General features: G+C 39.5%; 1 long non-coding RNA gene across 1 annotated transcript in view; it reads right to left on the bottom strand.

The window, feature by feature from the left end:
- Window positions 1-5,531: 5,531 nt before the first annotated feature.
- LOC140126609 (uncharacterized) overlaps window positions 5,532-19,203 on the bottom strand; it is a 51,674-nt gene continuing 38,002 nt past the window's right edge. Inside the window, exon 3 of the long non-coding RNA XR_011854864.1 lies at window positions 5,532-5,687. This is a non-coding gene — a long non-coding RNA (uncharacterized lncRNA). The remainder of the gene's footprint in view (window positions 5,688-19,203) is intronic.

Raw genomic sequence — 19,203 nt, 5'->3', positions numbered from 1 at the left:
GTGCCCACCAGAAGTAGCTTGCATTACTGTGCCCCCCCCACCCCCAGAAGTATCACCCGGAGGAGATCTTCTTGCTGTATCTTCAGAAGCAGGCTTAATTTGAGGAGGTTGTGCGCAGCTGTAAGGTCTGTGGGTGGGAGCTGGCAGCAGCGATTCTTTTCAGGACCAGAAAGCGGAACGCAGAAGAGATTTGTGGGGCAAAAAGAGAAAAGGCAACGAAAAGCTCCCAACTATGTGCAACGTTGGGACAGCCCTGAAAAACGGGGACTATCCCGCCGCATCCAGAATGGTTGGGAGCTCCTTTACTAAGCAAGGAGCTTAGTAAATGTGCCCTAATGTTTTTGTCATAGCTGTAATAAATGGGTATAATGGGTGACCTGCTATTATATATTCATTAAAATGTGTCTTCTGGCTGGTATAATGTGTACAAGATATCTGATAACCAGTATTACATGGGTACAATGGCTGAACTGCTATTATATATGCATTATGGCTAAACCTTTGTATATGTCCTGTGGCTGGTATTTATCTATATTGTGAATTACCAAGGGGGCTATTTTATTATCGAATATCCAAGCCATATTCATTTTTCATTAAATCAACATGTTTGGCCAATGGTTTTCAACATTTATAATATTAGGACCAACTTCACATGCAATACACTGCTTATATTTATATGCAGCATAATAAAAAAAACCTGCTTGTATAAGTCCTAAGTTAGCACTGGCAAAGTGAGCAGTCCTGTAATTATTTATAGCTGGCGAAATGTGCGGTAATGTTTCTATGTGCTCATTGTGCTGACACTATGGATGCACTGAAATTATGTGTATGCGGTGAAGGATCTGTAAACAGAAGTGTGCATATGTTTAGTCCCAGTAATTATAGTAATACCTGTATAAGAGGTTTCTATGTTTCTGTTTAAAAATATATGGCACCAAAAAAGAGGAAAATAAGCAGGCACTAAGATAGTGTAACAAAGAGGCTTTTTACCTGCACAGCCAGCAAGAGGTAAAACATTTACAGTACATGAAGCAATTTCAGCAGGTAAAAGCATATTCACTCTATACACAAATGTCCCATTAATACCAAGAAAATAGCATAAAGAAGGGGAAAGGAACAATTGTCTGTGCCTATGGTGGGATTTGGACTCCTATTGCTGCCTATTAAGCTAATACTATATCATGTTTGCTATATTTTTCCCTTCATGCTACCATATAGAAGCAATGGAAAATGAAAAATGCTATAATAAACAGTTATTATCATTCCACATCTTCTAGAAATGTTCTCAGTCTGTACGTCCATTACATTTCTTGTTCCGGTGGATCTACTCAGACTATCAGTACAATGCGGAGGCAGTTAAGAACCAACAGTGGTCAGACAGTAGCTAAATATTTTGCTGATTATTAAGTCGGATGTTGTCTAGCTTTAGGATGTTGCATGCTGCTTTACAAGCAATCCCCTGATGTTTGGCTTTAAAGGGGCTGGTCACTCTTTTACATAAGTTGCCCATGTGCATTTACTGCATTAATAATAATCCCTGAATGTTCATCAAATGATTCAGTAGTACTACTACTTACTTTTGTGCTGAGTGCAAACACTCGGTGATTCTTTTTTTACATGTGTGAGCACTGATGAATTGGAAAAGCTGTAGCAGAAGATTATGAATCCTGCTGCTCTTCAATCTCTCCTCTTGTGGCATCTGTCAGTGAGGACAGACAGTGAACAGAAATACGCACTGGGTGACGCCATGAGGATGGCCTAGAATAGTGAGAGAAGTAGTTGTGTATATATGCAGAGCGCAGCATGGTGAGAACAGGGAAAGGCTGAAGCTCTCAATGTAGGCAAATACTCAGGTACATAAATATACATGCAGAGATATGTCTAATGAAAGAGATTTATTGAAAAGTGGCAAACCCCTTTAAAATGTTTGTACAGTGCCTTGAAGCAAAGGAACATGCAACAAGGGTAGTTTAGTAAAAACAAGAGGTGCTTTTTTTGTGTTTCTGATCAAGAATCAAATTATGGGGATGATGTTGGGTTTTTAGAGTCTGGATTTTTCTTTTAGTTTTGCATGTTGTGGGTATAGATTGATCTTGAGATGTGATGCCCTGAGAGCCTTAATCTACTATGAAGTATAGGGACTGAATAAACAAAAGAACATGACTAATGACAAAGTGATTGTGATGTCACACGGTTATTGTCCAGCTGAGTACATCTGTATTGTATTTTGACTGCCCAAATAAAGTTAAGCCCAAACCACCAGGAGCTCAGGGCCCCTTTAACCCTGAACCAATATCCACCGCTAATAAACACACAGAGATTCAAGTTGAACATGTGGGTTGACATGAGGGTCGGCCACAGCTTTAAATAAGTTAACCATTGTATAAACATTTCTTTTTGTATATTTTTGTATTATTTTCCAAAACATAAATTGAACAAATAAACATATTTAAATAACACCATACATTAAGTGCAAAACCCTCCCACCTGTATGCCGGCCAGCCAATGGGCATGTAGGCCAATAGCCCCAACTATCCCCCAGCTGTGACAAATGTAATGACGAAAACACCTTAAACAAAAAGAGGGCGGGTGAGGGTGAGTGACGGCTGCAGCTTGTAGTTAAGCTATGCTCACTTCCTGTACTACCCACGACAAAGGGCCCGCCCCTAGTCAAGTAGCCCCAACCACCATAGCATATGCAGGAAATCAGAAAGGAAGGGAAAATCACCTCAGTCAAAAGGGCCTTATTCCTGTACTTAAACCCCGCTAGCTAAGACCCCCTTTGTGCAGTCATTAGCCCAACGGCTATACGCCTCCGGGCTTGCAAATTTTATAATAATAAGAGAGGAAACATATCTTTTGTCTGATGTGTTCTGTTATGGTTCATTTGAGGAATGAATTATTGTCATCTCTTGCTTCATTCTGGGTCAGATGGGTCAATATATGTAGCTGAAATATATAAGCCACCACAGAATGAAAATGAATTCACCAGAAACTATTATACTCTCACTGCTCTCTCTCGCTAACTTTCTTGTTCGCCCTTACATTGATTTAAATGCCTTAAAATTCCTGTTGCTTAGATATTCACTTCCAAATACCCATAGTCCCCCAGAGGATCTCCATGCAAAAAAGAAAGTTATTTAGTTTCTGATAAGAACTTCTGCTTCACTTGCGGTAAGACAGAAAGCTGGTCTTGTGGCCATATGTTATGTATCCTTCCTGCCTTTCATGTTTTTGTCTGCAAGTTATCAAAGCTAATAAAGACAAAGAAAGAACACTGATTTACCGTACTGCAATACTATAATGATAACAGAAGTCATTAAACAAGGTTTTTTTGTTTTGTTTTTTTTCAAGAACAGTTTTTATTTTTTTTGACAACCAATAAAATTTTACATACATTTACATGCATATATTTTCGCAGAAAGGGATCCAAAATATCTGAAATGGACAATGTACAGATTAGTGGAAAAAGGTTACATTGTGGGGTCACATCTACTTATATTCCCCCTGTAGTTCACTGAAAGTAGATTGTCCGACGATAATGCACTGTGCCGCGATTCACTAAGATCCCGCCCCCGATATCCTGCATGTGTCGCTTCCCCGCTCAGGTCCGACAGAGTGCGCCTTCTACTTCCCGGTGTAAGTAAGTGCATTGCCTTGCGACACAATTTGAAAGTTAAATCCCGAGCTCAGTCTGAATCATTTGGATCGTCCCATGGCACGCCCCCCAATTTGTGTCACATGGAAGCCAGCGCAGCTGCACCAAAAAACAATCGCGTATGACACAATCCCAGTGCAGACACCTGATAAATACCCGTCCAAGCCTCGCAATCCCCGAAATAGACGAATAGTCTGACGAAAGTGCGATCCGCGACCCTTAGTAAATGAGCCCCAGTATTTCTGTTATTTCACTATAATGTTAGATCTTCCATGCAGATGAGTATATGTTAATCCAGTAAATAAGTAACTGAAATATGACCTAGGGGTACCTTTTTAACCCCTCAAGGAGTTGAAACCTTTTTACAACTTTTTTCACAGTTTTTTATTGTGGGTTTCTAAAAAATGTTTTAATTTTTATGTGTAGCCTGTTTGTTTGTTTGTTTGTTTTTGGTTGTATCAATATGAACCAACTTTTGCAATTAATTTTTAACTTACATTTCTGTACCAGTTACCAAACAACATAAATAACATGTTTTTAAACATAAATCTTAAATCTTAAATCTTGCTTATGTAATATTATAAAAATTCCTTCTTTCTAAAAAAAAAAATAAAAATAAAAATATATATATATATATATATATATATATATATTTTTTTTTTTTTTTCCTCTGCTTTCTATCATTGTAGCTGGTTGTATTGTTTTATTTTGTTTTATAAATATGAAAATATGAAAATTTCTGGCTCCCTAGCGCAATTTGCAGGGCAGAAAACAAGTCATCCTACAGCTCTGTAATAAGAAAAAAATATCATGGCTTTTAAAAATTGTGGAGTAAAATCCAGAAAAGCAAATATGCATTTATACATGATAAATACAATAACTTACAAAGATAACAGAGGATGGGGAGATTTATCAAAAGCAAATCTGCTGTAGTTGCTCACGGCAGCCTATCAGAGATCATCTTTCATTTTAAAAACTGCTGCTGGAAAATGAATGCGGAGGTCTGATTGTTTGCCATGAGCAACTATAACAGTTTTGCTCTCGGGCACCTAAGATAAATCCATTCTATGATCTTTATGGACTGGACTAGAAGGCAAACTATTCAAGAAACAACTGATATCTCTGAATCCCTGAGACTCATTTATAAACCTAAACTTAGGCTTTATACACATAGCAGAAAATATAACAAGGCACCCACGGAGCTGGATGCGTCTAATTTTATATGGACAGTTTTTTTTTATTTCTCTTGAATTAAAATAGAATCTGACAAATGAATGTCCAGCATTCGGCTTACTCTATGCCAGAAAATTAGGACACAATTCTGTCGGGTCAGCAGTATTTCTGGCACATGGACCTTTTTGGCACGAGACCATGTCTCCTTTCTTAGACCACACCCCTTTGTCAAGCTAGTCTTAGGAGAGGCAGAAACTGTTCAAAACCCTTTATAAATATGGTCTAGACAGTTTTTTTGTGTAAACTACAAGAGAATTATGTCATGGACAGATTAATAAGTCTCCCCCCCCCCATGTGTGTGTGTGTGTGAGCATACAAATTCCTCTGCCCACTGGGAAGCCGGAAGATGCAGGGAGAAGACGAGCTGCAGGGAGAAGAGAAAGCTGGGGTACTGAAAAACTCGGCTTGTGCTCGAGTATATATGGTACCATGTGAACATCAGCTTTTCATGATAGGATGGGGTATGGTGGCACCAAGAATGGCTCTGCATGACACTGTTGTAGACTATCCTTGCTTATTGGCGACAACCACTTCAACAAATTGGTGTCTTGCAGGGATCACATTGACCTATATACAGTGAAAGAATTCACTTCCTCCCTATAACTTTTGTTTGTAGTTTTCTAGTCTTTAAGTGTCTCTAATTATTTATTGTACTTTGCAGTACAGTATCTTCTTCTCCTTCATTGGATTTATCCCGTTGACTGGTTTTATTGCTTTATTTTTGCTACTCTCTCTTGTCCTTTCTGCCTGGATGTCTTCCTGCATGACTTCTTCCTAAAATTAAGGGTTGTATCTCCTGAAAGGATAAAAAAAAGATATGTTCACCTCACTTTTACAGACCTCGGGCACTTCTACTTAGTTTCCTACAATGCGTGGTAGTCCCCACTGAAAGCAAATGAGTTAAGTTAAAAGAGTGTGATTAAAGGGAATCTACCATTTGTTTTTATGAATTATGAAACAGACATACCTTGAGAATGCTTTAGCTACACTGATGCAGAATCATATCTTGTTTAATCCCTGAACCAATTATTAAATTGTGATTATAAGGCTCTGTCACTCCTTGGCTGCCCAGCACTATCCTCTTACCCCAATTATGTACTGATCCAGTCTTGTCCTGCCCATCATACTAATCACTGTATTGTCCCTGACAGGCAGAAGTTCAATGGTTTGACCTGACTTTTACAATGTGCAATGACTTTTACAATGGTTTGGATTTGTGAATATATCAAACCTAAATCTAAGCTGTGAAGTCTGATTGGTGCCCAAGGGAAGCCTGCAGTTGGTACAAAGTTGGATACATTACATTTGTTTCTAATTGGCTTCTGATTGCATTACACTCTGGTGTATTTCCCTATGTATTTCACATAGTAACATTTGCCTTCCTCTATATGAGGATTATGGTAAAATCCACTCTCCTATAGACAATTTGAGTATATAAGGTCTGTCAAGGTCAGAGCAATAAAAATACAAACACTCACAATACATCTTCAAATACCTCCCCCTACCCCTTTAATAACTATTGCACCCCACCAGAAAAAAAGACTAGTGAGATGTGCAATGCAGAAAGTGATGTGATATCTACTACAGCCATGTTATGCATTTTAGACATAACCTGCTTATATTTTTGCACTGTTCTGCACAATTGTAGATGTTAATCTATTATTCATTTTTGACTGAATGTAATTATTGTAGTCGCTATGGTACTTGTATAATTTAGTATCACATGTTCACATTTGTATTGCATATAATTTCTAATGTCGAATTCATTGTCCATTCATACGCAATTTCTACTGGAATCATATCACAAAATCTTCCAATATAGAATTAGATTAATATCCTGAAATCCACTAACATGTTTCTCTCCCAGCTGTCTCCTAATTATGTTAAACCTCCACCAACAGGGTATTGATCGCCTATCCTAGAGATAGATGATCAATTACAAAAAATCCTGGAATATCTCTTAAAATCCTACTGCTTCCACTGAATGCAGAAGTGATTGCACACCAAGGTCACGCATGTCCAAGCACTTCCAACTATCACAGGATACAACTTCCCAAAATAACAGGTATTCATTTCTCATGAATTCCAACAATCTACTATAATGAGCTGATAAATTCTATGCCAACGATCAGACAAAGGTTCTGGAGGGACAGATCTCACATGTGTGACAATTTGATATCAATGCTTGTCGCAGATAAGGGTGATGATGAATGAACTCATGAAGTTTGGTCATTCTAACCTTGAACTATAAGTCACTTTCTAGCACTCATACTTTTCTGACATAAATAGTAGTGCAGAATCACATATTCAGTGCTGGATTCCGAACTAAAAAACAGAGAGGGGCATTTACTATTTTTGGCGCAGGGTGGCACTTGAATTGTGCTTTATTTTTCAGTGGGATATAAGTTTGTGGCACAAAGGATTAATTCATTGGAGTGAAAGGTTTAGAACTCCTTAGACCAGCCTTTGACCGGGCTATTTTTGCGCCACAAAAAGCGCCAAAAAATGTGTAGGAAAAAAAGAAGCACCAGAAAACTGGTGAATTCACAGGTGGTGACAAAATTTTGCACCACCAAAAATAAAACAAGTCAAGAGTGTCGAGAAAAAACATCAAAATTGTGGCACTGACACTTTATAAATTCAGGCGCAAGAGAAGCAAAGAGGAAAAAAAACACTACCAGTTTTCCTTTTGAAATGCCCATATTAATGCCCCCCATAACGTTCTCCTGTTGCTAATTGAAAGATGATTTAACAAGTTTGATAAATTCTACAGATAACACATTATATTAAATATTAAGGTACACAGTATATACTCAAGTATAAGACAATTTTTTCAGCATGGGTAAATTAAAAAAACAAAAACTGAGTACTCACCTTTCCGATGTCCCGGGCAGGTCAGCAGCTGACATCATAGTTTGTGCGCTGGCCGGACCATAGCAAAAGTGAGGTTATTTTTTTTTTGCTGGGCATACTGGGGGCTGGCAACCTATAAACTATACAAGCTGACTATATCCTATACAGGGCTGGCTATATACTAAAGAGGGCTGGCTAAATGCTAAAGAGGGCTGGCAATGTACTACATGGGGCTGGTTGTCTGTATAGTACAGGGGGCTGGCTATATACTATTGGAGGCTTGCTATATACTACAGGAGGCTGCCTATATACTACTGGGGGCTGGCTGGCTATATACCACTGGAGGCTGGCTGGCTATATATTACTGGGGTTTGTTGGCTGTATACTGGGGAGGCTGTGACTGTTACCTTTCCCACCCTAGACTTGTACTCAAGTCAATAGGTTTTCCCAGTTTTTGGTGGTAAAATTAGGGACCTCTGCTTATCCACGGGTTGGCTTATACTCCAGTATATACAATACTTTTATATATGTACTTTTCTTGGCCTCCTAATTTCCTAATTGTACAAGTAGAGATAATCGTAACTTCCAAGATTTGTTTCTGAGTCTTTTAATTTTTCCTTTTTACTCACATTGCTAACCATTCAGAGTGATTGTTTTCTGCAGAACAGATTGTATTCCAAGTGCTATGCAATGTATTGCATTTATGGTTTTCACTTTGCAGTCCAAAGACACATCGGGGGACATTCATCAATTGTTGAGCAGGGTGTGTGTTTTAGGTGCACAAATTATGTGGTAATTTACGCTGTGGTGACAGGGGTTAGTAAATTGGTGCACGACCAAAAGGTTCAGAGCTGTCTACAAATTCATGAAGGTGAAATAAAACTTGGTAGGCCAGCTTTTAGCATGTCTGTAAGTGCGCCAAGCCAACAACGAGCACTAGTTTAAGTCTGGGAAAGCATTGTAAAACGGGGAAGTATACGACACTGAGGGACAAAAAACAGATACAGACAAGTGGATACGGACAAAACCGGATCGAAACCAAGGGGCAAAGTTACAGAATCATATAGCAGTAGAATGGTCGATAAAATGGATACACTGTATAGCAAACAAAGCAATAGCACTAGATACAGCAAAGAGAAGACTGAAAAAAACAGCACCCTCTGAAGAGAAAGGGCAGAATATAAAAGGAGTAATGTACACTGCCCCCAGCACTTTCTGGTTCAGCTGTCTATTACTCAAACCACAACTGCACACAAAACAAGCTCAAACTCACACATAGCTTTCCCTAAGGAACGATTCTGAAAAGGAGCTGTCAATCAAGGCGGTCCTGGGTGTAGTTTTCAAACACAGAAGCCTGAAATCTGATCCCATTCAGAGCAATATGTGAGATTTAACAATACTTTGATATAGTCATGATAATTTTACTTTTAAGTGGAATCACGTAAAATGTACAAATGTCACTAATTTACATGATGCAGCGCTGGTTATCATGACTTAAAATGAGATAACTCTTTTAGTTACCACAAAAAAAAATTTGCGCTCCCTCCATTCACTTAAACTACAGACTGAGTTATTACTTCTGGTTAACAGGTTAAGCCGGTCGTGTTATCTACTGCTGCGTCTGTAATTAAATTTGTTGGGTTTCTGGTTTCAATTGATTTTCTCTTCCGGTTCCAGGGGTTTGAGCCCCAAGCCCCGCCTCCCTTAGTTTCTCATAGGACATTATGCTTACAGAAGGCCTTTCTTCTATCCCTAGCTATACCATATACTTGGTTCAAAAGTGTTTGCCCTTATTCAAGAATTATTGCTGCCTCAACAACTGAATCTCTGAAGAAACCGACAGAGGAGGATAGGTGTGTGGGGAGATTATTCTTTTTTAAACAATAGTTTTTATTTTGTTTTTAAAATATATTATAACAATAGGTAGTAAAGATGACATAATCACCTGCACAATGTATACATCATTTAATGTTAATTGAGCAGTGATACATTGATTTATTTTGAAAGTGGTCAGCAATGCATATTGGCCCTAATGTTATCTGCTGTCATGTTAAACAGAGTAACAAGATAACAGTAAACTATAAACTGTAGTCCAAAGAACAAAGAGAATAAATACATTTAAATAGCTTCACAGGTTATATAGGTCCTATAAAAGGGATTGTTAAAATGGATTAAGGGGTTTTCCCATGAAAGAAAGTTCTGAAACTTGAATCCCCTAGTGATGTTTAGACAATAAAGATCATTTTAACCCCTTACTTTGCAATTTTAGTCAGTTTTATTGCTGTTTTTGGTCCTATCACTCAATAGAAAGGTAAGTGTATGAAATCAGAGTGCGGACGGGCCTCTCTAAGCAGATACTTCATGATTCCTCTGTGCTATGAGATTCTGTGTGCTGACAATGTGGTTAATTTATCAGGGTACAGGGTTTATCTACACTCTCATTTAGCTTCTGAACATTCACTAGTATCTGACACATGGAAATAGATAGATTAGACAGATGAGAGTTGAGAGATGATGAGATCCATTAGATGGATATGAAACACAATGATAGTCTCAGCTCTGCCAAATCACCTATAACACACACACACACACAGAATCAGCTTTGCTATATGCTTCCTTCTCCCTCCCCTTGATAAAGACCTTATCTGTCTTTAGCTTGTACAGTAAGTCTCTGTTTGCAGGGAGGAAGTTCCTTTGTCTGTGCTGGTCTTTTAATGCAGGGGGAAGGGTAGGAGGCAAAGTACACCCCAGTGTGCACACAAGAGAAGCTATTCATGGAAGGGTCTGACCACAAGATTTATCCAAAGACAACCTAAATTGTATATAACAGGACTTATAGGGACTGGTTGGAATTATATCTATGAAATGCTGTTTTTTTGTTAATAACAGTGAATTAGAGAATGTGTTTTTTTTGTTATTCTGAGTATATTTAAGAACCTTGTTTTCATGGGAATACCCCTTTAAGGATCAGACAGTTTATTTGCATATTTAGAGGATGACCAGGGAAGTCACACTTGTAATGGGTTTTGGGATTTACGTAAAAAAAGAATTTTAAAAGAGAGAGTGATTTCATAAAAGAATATTAGGCTAATTTCTTTAGATGACATGAAATATTGTAGGTAATGTACTTGTTTTCCAGAGCCCAGGAAGAAGCAGTTTGCGATTTCAAGAAGTTTGACTATTCTGTATATGCTGAGAGTAGAGGTGATGTCTAAAAAGAGCTTTGCCATTCTAGCAGATTTAGTTATTGATGACGGTATTATTCCTGATATGAGTTTGACCAAAATTTGACCAATAAGAACAGAGTAAGGGGCAGCTCCAAAATATATGTATTTGCATACGCAAACATTTACAGGATATATTTAACCCCTTTAGGACAAAGCCTTTTTTGATTCATTTTTCGCTCCCCACTGTTGAGAGCTTATTTCTACATGACAAATTGCACTTCGCAGTGATGGTATTTATTATTCCATGGTTTGTACTGGGAAGAGGGGAAAAAATTTCAAATGATCTGAAATTGGTTAAAAAATGCATTTGCACCATTTTCTTCTCGCTTTCACAGTGCGCTCCAGATAACACCTCTGCTTTATTCTTTGGTCCGGTATGATCATGGGGATACTAAATGTATATAGTTTTTATTGTGTTTTAATACATATTAACAAAAATTACCGTATATACTTGTGTATAAGCCGACTCGGCTTATACACGAGTCAATAAAACACAAAAAAACTTCCATACTCACCCTCCGGAGGCCCGATGGTCCGCGTGGCTCCCGATGTTCAGCGGCTCCTCTTCTGTCTTCCACGCAGCTGGTCTTCGGTCTTCTCTGTGTTGTATCAGCCGGCAGACACGCGTCCAAGCGATCTGCCGGCTGGCGCACAATATCGCGCGACGGTGTCGCCACTGATGACGTCATCAGCGGCGACACCGCCACGTGATATTGTGCACCAGCCGGCAGATCACGTGGATGTGTGTCTGCCGGCTGATACAACACAGAGAAGACCGGAGACCGAAGACCAGCCACGCGGAACGGAGCATCAGGAAGCCGCCTGTAGGTGAGTATGAAAGGTTTTTTTTTTTAATGTGCTTGGCGAACGGGACTGGAGGCTGTATACATAAGGGGGCTGGAGGCTGTATACTTAAAGGGGCTGGAGGCTGTATACTTAAAGGGGCTGGAGGCTGTATACATAAGGGGGCTGGAGGCTGTATACATAAGGGGGCTGGAGGCTGTATACTTAAGGGGGCTGGAGGCTGTATACTTAAGGGGGCTGGAGGCTGTATACTTAAAGAGAACCCGTCATGCAAAATAACCCCCCTAAACTAAATATATTTTCATAAACTGCCATTAGAGAGCATTGCCTCTATCCCTTCATTGTCCCTCTACATGCCTGTAAACCTAAGCAATGAGGTCCTAAAGCTGTATGCAAATGACCTGTGAAATGTCCAATGAAGCATTAGCAGATTCAAGCTGTCCACTCTATTCATGAGTGGGAGGTACAGCCACACCCCCAGTGCATGACTGACAGCCTGTATAATGATGTGAGGCTGTATAATGATGTGCTTCCTGGTGCTGGTGGCCACGCCCCCTGCAGCCTGTGTGTGCATGTGTGTGTATATAGGAGAGATACAGCAGCTCCAGGCAGCCATGTTGCAGCAGAACATGTCAGATTCATGTGTAGCTGATGTCTGTGTCTCTCACCTGTATATTAGGAGGATGCAGCAAGTCAGCAGATACAGCACACACACTAGCCATGCTTTACTATACATTACACACAGAGATGAGCAGGGGGAGGAGAGGGGGGGGTAACAGGGGTGACATCACTGCCTCTGACCATGTGATCAGCCTTATTTATATGATAAAGAATAGATGATTTTATAATGATTAATGTATGAAATAACTAGATAAAGGCTGGGATGGGATCCTTGTGAGCTGCTCCAACAGGAAGAGGTGACAGGACAAGTGACACAGTCCTGATGACAGGTGTCCTTTAAGGGGGCTGGAGGCTGTATACATAAGGGGGCTGGAGACTGTATACATAAGGGGGCTGGAGGCTGTATACTTAAGGGGGCTGGCAGGCTGTATACTTAAGGGGGCTGGCAGGCTGTATACTTAAGGGGGCTGGCAGGCTGTATACTTCAAGGGGGCTGGCAGGCTGTATACTTCAAGGGGGCTGGCAGGCTGTATACTTCAAGGGGGCTGGCAGACTGTATACTTCAAGGGGGCTGGCTGGCTATGTACTACTGGGGGCTGGAAGGCTATATACTGGGAGGCTGTGACCAATGTATTTTCCACCCTCGGCTTATACTCGAGTCAATAGGTTTTCCCAGTTTTTGGTGGTAAAATTAGGGGCCTCGGCTTATACTCGGGTCGGCTTATACTCGAGTATATACGGTAAATCCTTATGTACTTTTTTTTTCATTTTGCCATCTTCTGATGCTAATAACTTTTTCATAGTTCAGTGTACAGAGGTGTTTAAGGCGTCATTTTTTCTTAGATGAGCTGGAGTTTTCATTTTGAGCACTGTATGACCTTTTGATCACTTTTGTTAATTTTTTAAGATATTGCAAAATGGCGAAAAATTTGCATTTTGGACATTCGGGTACTATTTTTCAGCGCTGGAAATAACAGTCATTATATTTTTATAGACCTGATATTTTGGGATGCGGTGATACCTTACATGTTTTACCTTTCATGATTTAACATGTTTATTTTTTATTAGTTCTAGGGAAAGGGTGGGGATTTCAACTTTTAGGTTTTATTGATTTTTTAATTTTTTTTACATTTCACATTTTTTTTATAGCCCTTAGGGTACTTTAACCCTAGGTTGTCTGACTGATCCTACCATATACAGCCATATTACAGTATGGCAGTATTTAGGGATTTTCCACATCTTCTATTGCAATATGCAAATCGGACATTGTAATAGTTGGGCTAAAACAAGACAGCCTCAGGTCTTTGTTTGACCTAAGGCTGTCATGGCAACAGATCACCGCTCCCGGGTGGCAATCAAAGTGTTAATACTTGCAATTCATGCTAGCATCGATTGCGGGTGTTAGTGGTGGGTGTTTGTCGTCAAGCCTCTTCATACATCCAGGTATGTCAAGGAGTGTTAAGGAGTTAGATATTTTGGGGTCAGGCTGCCAGGTGTGTAATGCCATTGGAGAAATATTTTACAGGTTAGCTAACAAAATTTAAGGGATCAATGTACTATGTAAAATTACCATATCTCCAAGGAAATATGATTCTATAGCAGTGGTGGCGAACCTATGGCACGGGTGCCAGAAGTGGCACTCGGAGCCATTTTTGTGGGCACTCAGACCATCGTCCCAGGACAGGGTTTACAAAATAGGACCAAATCCACCAAAAGAGACTCTGCTCTCAGCACTATTTTAAAGCAACACTTCATTGGCTCTTTGGAATTGCAGGTATAGTGAGAAGGCGCTGACAGAAGTGTTTTATCTTTGGAGGTCATTCTGCTGGACCCAACATTCTTCCTCTACAGAGAGACCCTGCAGAGAAGCTACAATGATGCCTGAAGTTGCCCTCCTTCTTTCAACTGTATTGGTTGCCTCAGGGGGCCAATACGATTGAAAGATGTGGAAGAACAGGTAGTAATAAGTTACTGCTTCAAATGCCATGTTGGCACTCCACGTTAAATAAGTGGTTTTTGGTTGTAGTTTGGGCACTCAGTCTCGCCATCACTGTTCTATAGTCATCCAGCCCTTTGCTCTTCCACATTTGCCTGACGATATGCAAACAACATCCTATCTCAACCTTTTCAAATAACAAATGGTACCCGGTAGGGCTGTCCCCTTTCCCCTCTTATATTTATCCATCAAATTGAGCCAAACTTTTATAGTCAGAACGTGAAATTGTCTCGCAAGGAAATAAAAGATAACCAATATTATCATATAGTATAGGGCATATTTGAGCAGGATCAGTCATGGGACCGCCCTTGATTTGAGGGATAGCATATTTCCCCCAAATACCCATTCATTTTTCACCAATGTGATCGTCCTCCTGAACGATTTTGAGAAATACCTTTTACATTGTTGTTTCGATATGATCAGGTTTGCTGATCATTGGTGTTAGCTAGGTTGATTTTGACAGGTTTCCATTGTTGTGGTAGAAATCTTTCTGCCCAGGTGGCACTCCATTCCACTATTTGTTGGTGCTGTTTTGAGTGAATACAAATAAACATTAGGTTTAGGCACTTGTACTACTCTACGCTTAACCACATACAAAGAGATTTGTGGTTTTATTTTTGCAATAATCTTAATCTCCACAATTAGATTATAGACAGCATGAAAACACACAAATGCTGGATTAGCAAAAAAAGAAAAAAAAACACACTTAACAGTGTATTCATCATTATGCAATGCAGTCAGAATATAAAGGAGAACATAAAGCCAAAATTCTAGCATAAAATGTTTGCAAAACGATCTATTATGTGCAGTAACGTGAGCACTTCTGGTTATGTTGCCTTGCTTCTGCTTTGCTTGCAGTAGAAAGCGATTTAGAAAGTTATTAGATAGAGCAATAAGATGAGATAGCTGGAGCAAAGTTACTTGACATCCATTTGATTATCTGTATTTTTGTGTCTCCTACAACTGCATTTATAAACTGTGCTCGCCTAAATAACAGCCTGTCTGGGAAACCTACATTGTGCAATATGCTGCGAGTCATTAAAGGCTGTAATATTAAATTGTGGATGGAGGCTGCAGGGAGAGTAGGTAGTCTGGCTGGCGAATACGGTATGTGCAAAGTGCGCTGAAGGTCATACAGGGTACACCCTTGTTAAGGAAGACGCACACCTTTGTGTGATCAGTACGTATATGTGTACAGGTTCTTGGAGTATGTATATGGGCTGTGGAGAGAAGGAGTAATTTTATTAATCGGATAGATTAAGAATCTCTCTTTCTAATTACCAGTTTAATTAACCTTGGCACGCCGTGCTATCAGCCAGTGAGGGAGCAACTGTAAATTTCCAGCTTACAAGGAAAACAGCCCTGTGCATAGGGAGCCAGCGTGCCAGCAGAAAACGCGGATGCCGCACAAAGGGTTAAAAGCCCTATCCAACAATCAGCAGAGATTGTCTACTCTCGAGAACGGAGACCTCTCCACCCCTTTTATTTGTGTGTGTCAGGGTGTTTATGAATAATTATGCACGTTAGTCTCTCTTCTTTCTGATCCTCATATCGCGCTACAGCATGGGAAATTATGCCGCTGTATAAATAAATCATAAACAATACTTGTTATCGTTTATTGGGAAGGTGCTACTTTATTAGTCACAGTACAATGCGGGAGACAAACGGCAGGGATGCCGAACATAACAATATATATTATAATTAACATGCTGTCACATTCATTTATACCTTGATAGCGCTTTTTAGAAGAGAAATCCGATCTCGGTAGTATTACTCCACGAGATGAAATGTACACAAGCAATAATAGATTGTACTCATATATCAATCTATATATACTCCGGTCTAATTTGTCCGCATATCAGCTGACCGGGTCACTGTCTTCTTTCTGAACATCAAGATCTGTCTTTGAAGTAAATCTCCGGGCAGGCATTAAAAATATATTATTTTGTGTAATATAATGCTCTGAATGCCAGAGCTGTGTTTTAGAGGTATTTGTGACTGAAAAATTAATAAAATCTGTCATTTTGGTTTACTTCTCAACCTCCTCTGCAAAAAAAAGATGTGTAGCAATGAAATGGGGAGGGAAGGGATTTCTGCTGTCATCCATGAGGGAAATAGTCAGGATGACTTGAGATGGGGAAAATATTGTGAAGATGCTTCAGTGTTGTGGTATTTATAGTGGCCCCCAACCAGTGACCCGGAGCAACACACTCACAACACTTTCGCAATAGGAGTTCTGAGGCATGTGAGAAGAAAGACATAACCAATTCACCCCAAACATTTATAGCAGAAAAGTTATTATTCTGTTGCCAGGCTTCACATAAAAATGTGTACCAAATATTTATATATAACATTTACAAACTAAAGCCCATGTATATATCTGATCATATAAAATCACAACAGCTTCCATGGAGCACGGGGAGGAGAAGTTGTCATGGAGACTGCTGTGATTTCATGTGATCATATACTTACATGGGGTACATTTTGCAAATGGTAATGGGTAAAGGAGCTTACATGACATCACTGTGGTCACATGACATGTAGTGCTGAATGGTGAAAAGGAGGCATGGGTAGGAGCCACTGGAAGTTGATTTTATGGGGATGTGAGGGAAAATGCTAGGGCTCTATGGGGACCTGTCTTTAAAAGGGCTCTATGGGAACCTGTCACTAGTTGTATTTGTTTCATAGTTTCATAGTTTCATAGTTTCTACGGTTGAAAAAAGACACTTGTCCATCAAGTTCAACCAATTTGTGAAAAATCTGGTGTCAATTTCCCTTTAAATATGAAAGAAGTGGGATAATGGCTCCTGACAAAGCATCCAGTGGCCTATACATGGGACAGCCCAAGAGTGCCTTAGCCTCAAACACAGAGGAGGTGCCATCCAACTCCCCTGGATGACACCTGACACCATTAGGAGTCCAAGCAGTCTTTTCTACTATCATCAGCACATGAACAGGCCTCAAATGCTGTTGACACATAGGCCACAAACAATAGACCATGGATTCATTGTTTACAGCCCAGGTTTGTGTGAATTTTGGGCTTTGGTAGGTAATAAATGCTTTTTGTAGGACAATCTCCTTAAAAGACACATCTGGAAAATTATATCAGAGCCTCCAATACTATTGAGCAAGTGATGTTGACCTATTTTTAAATTGGAAAAACTGGCTTGGACAAAATGGAGAATGATTTTGTTGCTACCAGTTTGTCACAGACCTGAAAAAAAATTATAGATTTGCCTTTGCTATACACTAAATAACCCTGAATTTCAGGTAGCCAATCTAGCGCTTAATAGATCTTGCTGTCTAATAAAAACTCCATGCACTGGTTTTAGTCTTTATACCTTGCTATGGATATTTGGCCACTATTTTGGAATGAGGAGGCATGGTACAATAATCTTGGTTATCACGTTAAAGACTGTAAATGTCTTGAAATTTCTGTTGATAGTAATACCATAGTTTCATAGTTAAAGAGGCTAGAAAAAGTCATCAGCCCATCAAGTCCAACCTATATATAACATGGCGTTGATCCAGAAGAAGGCAAAAACCCTGCCCAAAGCAGGGAAAAATTCCTTCCCGACCCCTAATATGTTGGTCAGAATAACTCCCTGGAGTTGAGTGATAGATCATGTGGGCAATACGGATGGGGGCACCTTGGTGGCTACCACTAAAGCATAATGTAACCTCCTAAAAGCAGTACTGGAAAGGCTCACCTCATTTACAGTAGACGCCTTTACCCTATCATTTCTCTAAATAGTTCGATAGGATGATGGAATAAGTGTTCTGTATTCAGATGATGTCTGTCTGATGAGGAGACTGGATACACTATCATTACCAAAACCATTCTCCAGTTTTAGCTTGAGTACCCTCTTTTACTTCACATCGGGCAGGCTGACACTTTTTGTTGAAAGCTTGGAGCGGGTATTACATAGTAGAGAGCTATTAAGGCAGAAATTATACTTCTCTTTCTGGATCAAGCTGTAGATACTGTTATTTGAAAAAAAAAATCATCAAAACTGTAGAAGAAACTCAAATGTACCTTGGGTCTTCATCTTACATCATCACAAGTTTATTTTTATAGTCCAACATCCGCAAAATAGCAATGATAGCAATTTCCTTCAACTAGATATCTTTGAGTATGAATACAGGCAGTCCCCGGGTTACATACAAGATAGGGTCTGGAGGTTTGTTCTTAAGTTGAATTTGTATGTAAGTCGAAACTGTATATTTTATAATGGAAGTTCTAGACAATTTTTTTCCTTTTGCCCCAGTGACAATTGGAGTTTCAAAATTTTTGGTGTAATTGGACCAAGGATTATTAATAAAGCTTCATTACAGATACCTTACAGCTGATTATTGCAGCTTGGGACTATAGTAAAGCATCCAGAGAGCTTCACCAGAGGTCACAGTGGGCAGAGGGGTCTGTCTGTAACTATGGGTTGTCTGTAAGTCGGGTGTCCTTAAGTAGGGGACCGCCTGTATATAAATTGCTTTGTTTTTAGATCATGTAGCGAAGTGCAGTCCTTAAAATGGGTCATATTTCTGGGCTAACCTAACTGTGAGTCCTAAAGTCCTAAGGAGAACTCATTAATATCCGATTGATGAGTGTCCAAAACTAAGTACCTCTGCATATCAGCTGCAGAAGATTTAACATTAAAAATTAATTAAAGGCAATTATTTTGAGGTGGAATTAAAATTGCTTTCGCTATTGGGTTTGTGGTGGTCCGAATTCAAGTTATGAATTTTCTTTGCAGTATGTAGAAGAAATTTTATACAATCTCATACTGTAACATGCTGCAGGATTGTTTTGCATG

The sequence above is a fragment of the Engystomops pustulosus genome, chromosome 4 (genome assembly GCF_040894005.1).
Source record: "Engystomops pustulosus chromosome 4, aEngPut4.maternal, whole genome shotgun sequence".
Classification (NCBI taxonomy): Eukaryota; Metazoa; Chordata; class Amphibia; order Anura; family Leptodactylidae; genus Engystomops; species Engystomops pustulosus.
The sequence above is the reverse complement of the archived record's forward strand: the minus strand, read 5'-3'. Positions and strand labels throughout refer to the sequence as shown.